The sequence below is a fragment of the Brachypodium distachyon genome, chromosome 4 (assembly GCF_000005505.3).
Source record: "Brachypodium distachyon strain Bd21 chromosome 4, Brachypodium_distachyon_v3.0, whole genome shotgun sequence".
NCBI classification, from domain to species: domain Eukaryota; kingdom Viridiplantae; phylum Streptophyta; class Magnoliopsida; order Poales; family Poaceae; genus Brachypodium; species Brachypodium distachyon.
Window position 1 is genome coordinate 6,712,547 of NC_016134.3, and position 10,487 is coordinate 6,723,033.

Below are 10,487 nucleotides of genomic sequence, written 5' to 3' on the forward strand. Positions count from 1 at the left end.
ATAATGAATTTAGACTTGAATTTTCTTTTGTGATTTAGACACATATTTTATAAACTCAAGAAATGTGAAAAAAAAATATGGTGGTGCGGCCATGAATTTGCAGAATGGTAGCATTGGATATTCTCTCGGACTCTCGGTCAGTCGTGTGATGATTTCTACTTCAGGCATGTAACATTGGTAGTATGGCGCGCGTGTGTGCGCGCCTATCCTATCAAATATATTTCACAACAAGGACTTCTTCGCATGATGAGCTCTTATATGATCATAATATGCTACAACCATGCCGTCATTGACTTTATACACATTCTCAAGTCTCCATAGCTGTAAGTTGTGTAAAAGCACAACTCACAACCTGGAAGTGTAAATACCCAGTTACACTGAATCTAGTCTCAAGTCTCCATATCTGTAGGTTGTGCTTTTATATTTGCCTGTAGACGTATGAGCACCCTTGCGTGGCAGCAAGCCACAGTGAAGTGGAGTTAAAAACAGGCCACACGCCCCAAATTATTATGAGCCCGATCGAACGGTGGGTGAAAAGAAACTAACAAAATGATAAAGCTACTCGTAGCTATTATGAATCACACAACTAGTCTATAACTTCTGACAAGGTACTACTGATGTAAGAAATACAAAACGCAGACACATGAATGTCACGACACATAGCCATATATATATTGCTTCATAAGTGACTTTGTGTGCCATCCGAACCCTCTAGCTAGCTCTGCACCAGCAAAATTTAAATGAAGAGATATATTGGAGACAGTTTTGTTGTTTCTCTACCAGGGTTGATCAAACATACATACTTGGGCATGAGAGGGGTCGGGAATTCAGCCATTTAGGACTCGTAGCAATGAAGTAGTGGCTGAATTCGACCAAGTAAACAAAATATGATGGGACTGTATACTAATCTTAGCACGATGATGCATGCATATGTCCTAGTTTTAAGTTTGGAGATCATCTTTTGTTTCACAATTTGTAGGCGTTTTAGCCAGTTAAGCAGGTTGTGCTGCTTAAAGAACAGCGAGACACATGTCCGAAGAAGTGGCTCCAATCAAAACGGACCGAGGAGATAAAAACAGAATGCTAGCTTAAAGAGATATATCAGATCCCAGTATAACCACAAGAGTTTTTGATCTTTCGTACTCTCTAACTATCTGTCCTATATGTCTGTCTTGAGTGCTCCATTTGCTTTGTAATATCTGTACAATTAAAGCAGTTACACTGTCTTGTAAAAAAGAAGACAACTATGATATCCTATAGTTAAGCTTTCCCAACGAACATCTGAAAAAAAAAGCTTTCCAATGAAAATTAATGTGAAATGTTGTCACCATGGTATAGCAAGTGATTCTCTCCACTCGAATTCATGTAACATCTATCGACAACCATGTTCTTACCTTTATCTTGTAATGTAACATGGTGATATATGGCCAAATTAAACTTAGTTTCATTAAACTTGGTGTTTTGACCAAAGTCTTGGTTAGCTTCTATAACTTTGGCCATCCAGGTATTCTAAAATATCTTGATTGGAAGTGTGGAAATCGTATTTCTAGATATATATTTTTATTTGGTCCTATAATATGGTAAAAAATATTGTAGACCATGCCAATGTCTAAGATGTCGGGGAAAAGGCTACATGGATGCCAAGTGCAGTTTTTGTGCATCGCATTGTGAAAGCAACATGAATCTGGACCGTTGATTCATTATTTTTGATTCATGCTGGAATTGCACCACATCCCACAATATGATATCTGAGTGGAATTTTTACAGAGACATGATGAAATTGGAATGAAACCAAAACGATATGATCTCTCGACAACATGTAAACTGAAACGACATCTTAATAAAATTTGTTTTATGAAACACTAAGAGCATCTTCAACAGGAGCCCCTAAAACAAGGCCCCTGAACTGTTTTTAGGGGCTTCCCTCAAATTCTAGGGTCCCAAAAAAATCAATCAACTTCAGCAGTAGCCCCTATCCTCTATACGACATCCGGGACCCAGTTGTCAATGAGATGAGGCAGGGCATCGTGGCGCGCGGCGGCGGCAGGATGCGGTGGGGCGGCGGCGTGGTGCGGCCGGAGGGGGCTGCATGGTGGGCAGTGGCTACGCGGGACGGTGGAGAGGCTGCGTGGGACGACGGAGAGGCGGCGCGGCGACCGGAGGTGGCGGAACGGTGGCCGGCAGCGAGGTGACGGTTGGCAGTGGCAAGACACAAGGAGAGGAGAAGCTGACGTGGCATGGGAGGAGAGGGAATAGGGGCCTCCCTCTGGAGCCCACAGGAATGAGGGCCAAGAGGGGTAATCTAGGGACCTTCCTATTTTAGGGTCCTGAGTAGGAGCCATGCTGAAAACGTTTTTTTAGCTCTATCCCCTAAAAAGTTAGTAGGGGCCCTGTTTAGGGGCCCTGCTGAAGACGCTCTAAGAAATAAAAATTCAAACTTTAATGAAACAATAGTAAAACTTTAACCGTTTTGCTATACACCAGGCGCCTGCTTTTGTTGAAAAAAACAGGAGATCTGTACACCGTTCGATCTTGCGTCGAGATCAGTGGAAGTTTGGTCGGCTTTTTTCTTTCTTTTTTTTTGTTTAACGCCTCTTTGGTTATCTCTTTCGCTGGGCGTCCACGGCTCCTCGCGCTTGTGTTCTGGAGAGCGGGGAGGAGATGGGGGGTGACTGGGTGAGGGGTGGGGGAGCAGAGAGCAGCACAGAGCACCTTCTCAGGCTAATTTTTTTAAATAATACGATTTTTTAATCATTTTTAAAAATAATACGCGTTTTTCAATAATTTAAAAAATAATACAGCCTCGTCCTCGCCCAGGCCGAATGGGCCGCCTGGCCGAAGCCGATTAGGCCCAGTCGGCCTAGGCCCGGCCGACTGGAGGCCGGCACTTCGACGCGGCCCGACTGGCGCCCCAGTCGGCCTAGCCCAGGCCGACTGGCCTTTCGGCTTAGCCAAGGCCGACTGGAGCTGACCGGGGCGGGCCCTCCTTCTTTCCCTTTTTCTTTATTCCTTCCCTCTCCTTCCCTTCTTCCTCCCCAGGCCGAGCAGCCCAACGCCCAGCTCCCTGCGCCCGTTCTCTTCTGTTCTTTCTCTCCTCTTCTTCTTCCTCAAAAATGCCCCCAATTTCTAGCCAAAATTTGTGAGTTTTGTTCCCGTTTAACCCACAAAACCGCATCCCCTTGCTATTTAGCACCCAATGACACCTTGATCTACTGTTTTCGTAGACCATGTAGAGCTAATTTTGTGTTGCTAAGTTGGGGCAATGGTGGTGGTTTGGAGGAGTTTGGAGGTGGTGGTGGTGCTCATCCGGTGACTGTGAGGCTGCTCGAGGTTGGGGTTCACACGCTTCAAGGGTAAATCCTAATCTCTCACGTATTTATCCTATAATGTATATGTTTATGAGGATACGTGTGTATGCATATATAGAAGTATGTTTTAGCGTTTGGTAGTGCTCATTATTTTAGACAATGGTTAATGTCGTACTGCTTAGTATTTGATGCGTCTAAATATTATGGCCGGTAGTAATATGTTTTGATAGACTAGATTTTTTTTATGACGTACTGTTTAGTATTTGACGCGTCTAAATAGTATGGCCGGTATTAATATGTTTTGATGGGCTAGATTTTATTTATGCCGTACTGTTTAGTTTTTCACGCTAATATGCCGTATTGTTTAGTATTTGTCGCGTATTAATATTTTTAATATGTCATACTGCTTAGTATTTGACGGTCTTAATATTTTTTATATGTCTTACTGCTTAGTATTTGACGCGTCTAAACATTTTTTTAGGCATCAGAGATGTCCGGTGTAGTGAAGTTTGTTTTTTACTACGGTTCCGGTACTGTCTTAACAACTGAGCACGGAGCTGATCTGAGTCAGTTTAAGTATGTGGAGTTGGATCTAACGGCCCCTCAAACATGGACGTTTAGTCAGTTGCAGGAATGGTTGGTAGGATGTTTAGCGCTCAATCCTGAAACATACACCGTCCGTGTGCAAGCATTGTGGACCAAGTGAAGTTCAAATATTTTCTGGGTTTTGAGGCCGATAGACCGGACATCAAAGTGGATGCGCTGGTTAGAAAGTTGGGAGAAAAGGGGAACTACACCTGTCGCCTTAATCCAGGTTGTCGCTCATGAGACCAATCCAGCTGAAGGCGAGGGTGAATCAAGTTATGACTTGTCCAATGCAAACTCTGTGTCGAATGCTGGAGGTGGTGGTTATGAATCAGGCCAGAGCTCCGGGGCAGTAGGAGAGGATGAGTACACTGGCGAGGCAGATGCGAAAGAGGGTCACTTGCAAAACCAGATGGAGGATGAAGATACAGATGGTCGTAATTTTTATGATGATGAGTCTCATGAGTCGGACGAAGAGGAGGTGTCGATTCCTGCATCATGGAATCAGCACTTCTCTTCAGCTATGACCGTGAACGATGGGCATGACTTTGCATGGCAATATCATCAGAACAACATTGCGAAGGGTGCCAGATTTCCTGACAAGAAACATCTGCAGGATGCCATAGTTGCTTGGGCAATGTCCACACAAAGGGTTTTCAAAACAACAGCCTCTTCACAAAAATATCTGACAATGGAGTGCAAACAAATAGATTGTCCCGGGAGGGTGCATGGCTATGTTCCTAAATATGACACAGATTGGGTTGTGAGTGACTTGGTGTTGCACACATGTGTCATTCCCAGTATTCCTCAAGACCATCGTAACCTCTCGTCGACGCTTCTTGCTCGGTTGCTTTACACGGAGATAGTGGAGAGTAAAGTAATGGAAGTGAAGGCCATCATGCATAAGGTCAGGGTAAGGTTTAAGTACAACATTTCGTATGGCAAGGCTTGGAGGGCTAAGCAGAGGGCTCTTGAGGAAAGATTTGGTTCGTTTTTCGACTCGTACGACTCTGTTGTTCGCCTCCTCCATACACTGCAAGCCCGTAATCCAGGCACCTATGTCGACATCCAACACTTCCTGCACCCAGAGTATCCAACTGTGAGGGTGCTGCAACGACTGTTCTTCACTTTTGGTGTATGCGTCCAAACTTTCCATCATTGTCGACCGGTGATATGCGTAGATGGCACTTTTCTCACTGGCAAATACAGGGGGCAGATCTTGACCGCCATTGGTCAAGACGGCAACAATCAAATCGTTCCGCTCGCATTTGCTTTCGTGGATGGTGAGAACACTGAAAATTGGTTATGGTTTTTCAGGCAGCTCAAGAGAGCAGTTGTGCATGATAAGCCGAATGTGTGCATCCTTCATGACAGACATGCAGGCATACTCAGTGTGATAAGGACACTGACAAACCCTGGGCCTGATGAAAAGACTCCATGGCAGGACATGCAGAGTCGTTGGTGCATGCGGCATTTGGGGGCCAACTTCTTCTCACAGTTCAGGAAAAAGTCAGTTATGAATCTATTCAAGAAACTCTGCAAACAGAACCAACAATGGTGTACACTAGGATACGTGGTTATCTTGATGAGTTCACGAAGAAACATGTTAGGGAGAGGACAGCGGCACGAAACGCGGCGGTAGTAGCACATGTAGCAGCAGTGGCTGCACATACAACAGTTGGAACAGGACCATCTGAGGAAGAACCTGTTGGGCTTTGTGACTTGCCAGGGTTTGACCCACCCGGCACTAGGAGAAGGGTTGTGAGGCAGATTAAAAACTTCCAGCAGTGGATAGAGCACGAGCCTCTGGAGCGGTGGTCTTTGCTGCAAGACACACATGGTGCTAGGTACGACGTCATGACTACTAACCTGGCAGAAACATACAACTTTGTCCTAAGGAGAAATAGGGCTTTACCACTTACAGCCATCGTCGAGGGTATTTTCCATGGCACGGTGAAGTATTTCAGAGATCGACGCCGGAGAGCTGAAATGCATATCATGAACAACCCAAATACACCGTACTGTGAAAAGATTATGAAGTACATGGATGAGAAGATGGAAAAAGCTAGGTCTCATACTGTCGTCGCCATCGGTAATTAAGAACACAGGTTTGAGGTGCGCTTGCCAAGTGACAAGTTCAGCGTTGGAAATGAATTGAGAACAGAGGAGGTGAAGATTGGAAATGAAGCGTGGCCAACGTGTGAGTGCACCTGCAACAAACCAAAGTTGCTTCACCTTCCTTGCTCACATGTATTTGCTACTTGCGGGCAGCTAGCGATGGACGCAATCTCATTTGTGTCTCCCTATTACTTGAAAGAGTCTGTGCTTAGCACATGGACGGGTGAGATGCTAGGGTTTCGTGCAATGGGCAATTTCAACAAGGTAACCCTTGGTGAAAGGCGGTACATCCCTGAGCCCGGGCTACTGCGGACAGGCACAGGTAGACACCCGTCTAGGCGCATCCGGAATGATATGGATGAATCTGAAGCCGGAGGACCGTCACGACAATGTTTTCTATGCAACCATTTTGGCCATAGGGACACTTATTGTCCAACTTTCGGTATTGGCGGAGCTACTGCCCGTGGAAGAGGGAGACGTGGACGACGAGGGAGAGGAAGAAACTAGACTATGGCCTTAATATGTACTCTATGTGAAACTATGTGTTAATTTGTACTATGTGTGGAACTATGCTATAATTTGTACTCTATGTGGAACTATGTTTTAATTTGTACTATATGTGAAACTATGTGTTAATTTGTACCCTATGTTTTAATTTGTAGTCCGTGAAACTATGTGTTAATTTGTGCCCTATGTTTTAATTTGTACTCTGTGTGGAACTATGTGTTAATTTGTACGCTTTGTTCAACTATGTTTTAATATGTACTCTCGGTTTAACTATGCTTAACTTTGTATTGTATGTCTAATTATGTTTATAAATGTTGCAGGTACAAAATAGAGAGAGTCTCATTGCTATCTCCGGAGATTGAGAATAAGCATCGGGCTGCTCGATTGGTGGCGCATCCTGAGAGTGTCGAGCCCCTTGTCACGCGCACTCCTAAGGAAAATTGGATGATACACCCTGCCTGGATTCAGCGGTATTTATTCATTCATACCTTGCATGTCCATTTTATTTATTCATCCCTTGCATGTTCATTTTAATTATTCATCCCTTGCATGTCCATTTTATTTATGCAGTTTGAAGTGGGCTGGCTTTTTACCTTTCACATGACTTGTTGAGGCAACTCATGCGGAAATGGTAGAGGGCGAGCGTCGAGGCTTCAACTCTACACGGCTACAAATTGACCACTCACTGCTGAGCTGCTTAGTGGATAGATGGAGGCCCGAGACACACACGTTTCACTTTCGCTGGGGAGAGATGGCTCCTACTCTTCAGGATGTGTCGATGCTGCTGGGACTACCATTGGTGGGTGATCCCATAGGACCGTTGCAGGCACCAGCTGATTGGCAGGAGAGTATGGCACTACGTTTTCTAGGTATGTGTTAATTTGTGCCATATGTTTTAATTTCTACTCTATGTGGAACTATGTGTTAATTTGTGCCCTACGTTTTCAAGGTATTCTTGCCGGAGCTGGGCCACTCACCTCGGAGGCTCACGGACCTAAGCTAGATTGGTTGCTCAATTACCAGGTTAGATCGATGTGTTTTAAGTCAATATATCTAAGAGCATACCTCATATACTTGCATGGGTTTACTAACACTTGGTTTTTGTTGCATGCAGATTCAGAAGTTTGGGTATCCAGAGACCCAAATGACTGAGCCTCAGATCACTCGGAGCCTTGAGGCATATATAATGTGGCTTCTCGGGAAGGTGATGTTCACCGAGAACCACGTCACCACCATTAGCGCACGCTACATCCCTATTGCAGTGGAGATCGCGAATGCAACTTGTGGTGACGACATCACACAGAGGAGTTGGGGTTTGGCTGTCTTAGCGGCTACGTACCGAGGTATGTGCAACGTTTGCCAGCTTGCGTCGCCCAAGTCAGCCCTGCTTGGATGTCCATTATTGTTGCATCTCTAGTCGTGGGAGAGGTTTTCTATCGGCCGACCAGACGTTACGGGTGATCACCCTAACCCTGAGCAGGAGTTATTTGACTTAGAACACATCGACCTGCCTACTTTCACGACACTTTGGACACATAAACCATGAATGAAGCTAACTTCTTTTTTTTTACAGAGACGCTTTGCACACGATCAGGTCAGGAATTGCTACCCATCATTCAACGAGTAGTTCGACGTGTTGCACTCTGAGGCGGTTGTCTGGGAGCCGTACACACAGGACGCCATCGATGATAGATACCCTGACGGGATGTTCATGGTCTGCACGAGAGATTACGCTTACTGGATGACAAAATCAAAGATCATCTTCGACTTCAGTGTGGAGGAGATGGCCCGACAGAGGGTCATGAGGCAGTTTGGGGCACGCTAGTTGGTCGTTCCTCCACCGACGGAGGATCCACTTCCACAGATCGTCCACATGTATGTGCAGTTCTACAATTTATGATTGTCGTACAGAATTGTCCATAATTTAATTGTTCAACTTTCTATTGCGATCTCAAGTTTACCAGGAAGGAAAGTACCAGGACCCAGACTCAGTGGCTGCAGAGGGTTCAGTCGTACGTCACGGAGTGGGAAACTGCGACGACACGGGTTTGGCCATTGGAGGCCTTTGATCTCGATCTATTCAACGGCTATTTGCAGAGGTACATGACAGCTACCCGATTAAGCATCATTCAGCACTCTCACCCCCAGGAGATAACCGAGCCGAGTTTGCAAGATATGTACCCTAGCTAGTCTACTTCAAGCTCTAGACAGCACGCGGTAAGTATTTTCTCTTAACATAATGCATGTGTTTGTTACGTACTTTGCCATATGTATGTAATACTCTTCGTGCCAATTGCAGGCTCAGTTGACACAGGATTTACAGGCCGAGTTCGCTACGTATGGACGTTCGCTTTCGACCGGTCCACTTCTACTACCACCGGAGCCGCACCAGTCCTGGCTTAGACGAATGGAGGAGAAGCTACGCTCTGTTTACGTGGCTATCACGTGCACCCGCACTTCGGACGTCGTTCACCACCAGGCATCCGTACGCCCCGCTCGTCCCTCCACGCACCAGCAGCGGCCACGTCAGCAGGAAGCACCGCACCTCCGACACCACCCGCGTCCACGTCTACCAGAGCAGTCGATGCCCAAGCCACCACCTCCTAAGCAGGCCGGAGGTTCGTCGTGGCACCAGCCGCAGTCTTCTTTCGACTATTGGCACCAGCAGCAACCCTCTTTTGAGGCTGGAGGTTTGGCGTGGCAGCAACAGCCCCCCTCTTTTCAGGCTGGAGGTTCGGCATGGCAGCACTAGCAGAGTCCCAGGATGAACTTTGAGTTTCGTTCACAGACCCAGCCACAGGGTATGTATATTTCTATCTATTGTGTTCATTACCATGACTGCTACACAATTCTAATGCTAAGTACTTTCCCACATGCAGGAGCCTACGGGCATCAGTCGTCGTTGTCCGAACCCTCGTGGGGTAGTGAGCAGGATCACGCTCAAGGAGAGGACTATTCTGTCCAACACAGCTGGATGTTCAATACTCCGCCACCAGACCCCACACAGGAGGATACACAGTATGATGAGGATGGGTCAGTGATTCCTTCGCGCAACGTTCTGCCACCTCATAGGTATGGCTGGACCACGCCACAGGCACCCCCGAAACGCCGTCCCAGATGCCGTGCCTGATATTTGCATGTAGGACCTATGTATGAGATATATTTCTACCTATGTATGAGACATATTTCTAGATATGTATGAGACATATTTCTACCTATGTATGAGACATATTGTATGAGACATATTTCTACCTATGTATGAGACATATTTCTACCTATGTATGAGAGAGACAAGTTACTATTTTGCCCATTCTTATTCAAGTTACATTTGCAAATAAAAAACGGCAGCACTGAAATACATATGCAATATAAAGACTGAAATTAAAACCGACAACTTAAAATAAGATAACCTAACTCTAGCCCTACGAAGATGAAGTGCTCTTGCCCTTAGACGATGATGTGCTCTGTCACTTCGACGGTGCAGTACTCTTCCCCTTGGACGATGAAGAACTCTTACCCGTTTTGCTTGGCATGAAGATATCTTCATCGGACGATGATGTACTCTTCCCCTTGGACGATGATGTGCTCTTTCGCTTCGACGGTGTAGTACTCTTCCCCTTGGACGATGAAGAACTCTTACCCGTTTTGCTTGGCATGAAGATATCTTCATCGGATTCCTCCTCTTCAACCCATAACAATGGATGTTTTCTAGCCCATTGTAGGTATGACTCACTCTTACCTTCATTGTGCTTCTTCCACCTTTCGTGCAACCTTAGCAGTTCTTGCCGTATCTCTGCAGAAGTCCTCAATGGAAAATTGCACCTATATAATTGGTGGCCCAGCTCAGTTAGTAGAGTGTCCCTACTAATGAGTTCGTCCCATGGAACTATCCTATTGTCTACCTTGAAATCACCAGCTAACCACAATAGCTCACGGGACATACCTGACCAAAATCTACGATCATCTGGG